The following is a 781-nucleotide window of genomic DNA, read 5'->3' as shown; positions in this document are numbered from 1 at the left end:
TTTCTTTGTCTCACTAAGGATAATGGACAGTCAGGCCACAATCACAATAAAATTAAGAATTAATAATGTTAGTTGCTACTTCAAAAAAAAAGAATTAATAATGTTATTGGGTGTTTGGCTCCCAAGAAATTATGAGATGCAAGATTGCAATTCAGGGCTGCTGTAAAACATGCTTTTAAGTAAATTAAATTAAAATTATAAAAATCACAGCAGTTGGGAGGCAGAAGTAGGTGGGGTTCTGTGAGTTCCAGGCCAGCTTGAACTCTGTAGTAAATTCCAGGCTGCTCAAAACTGTATAGTGAGAACATGTTCAAGAAAAATATTGGCTTTGATATGTAAACGGATTCTTCCATGCCCAGGAAAGGTGGAGTCTGGGATTTATCAAAAAAAAAAAAAAAAAAAAAAAAAAAAAGGAACAGGTTTTCCAGCTGAAAACAAAACCAAAACAGTCTCAAGTTGGGACTTGAAGACCAGTACTTTAAAATAGGTAATGGCAAGAAACGGACGACTTCACCAAAATAGGAAAGTGTGAAATACTGCCATGCAGCATGGAGGACTCAGTAAGGGTCACTTCCCCACGGACACTGACTGTCAAATGCAGTTTGTTAGCCACAGAGTTCGGGTTTTCAAAATAATAGATCAGTATTACACTAGCAATGATATCGTTGCGTTTTCCGGTTCACTTAATTTTTAAGGAACAAAACAGAGAAAAAGGAAAATTAAAAACTAAGTCTATAAAATGTAAACCAAAAACTATAAACGTTCCATATAAAAAATGACC

The sequence above is a fragment of the Microtus ochrogaster genome, unplaced genomic scaffold (genome assembly GCF_000317375.1).
Source record: "Microtus ochrogaster isolate Prairie Vole_2 unplaced genomic scaffold, MicOch1.0 UNK70, whole genome shotgun sequence".
Taxonomy (NCBI): Eukaryota; Metazoa; Chordata; class Mammalia; order Rodentia; family Cricetidae; genus Microtus; species Microtus ochrogaster.
The sequence above is the reverse complement of the archived record's forward strand: the minus strand, read 5'-3'. Positions refer to the sequence as shown.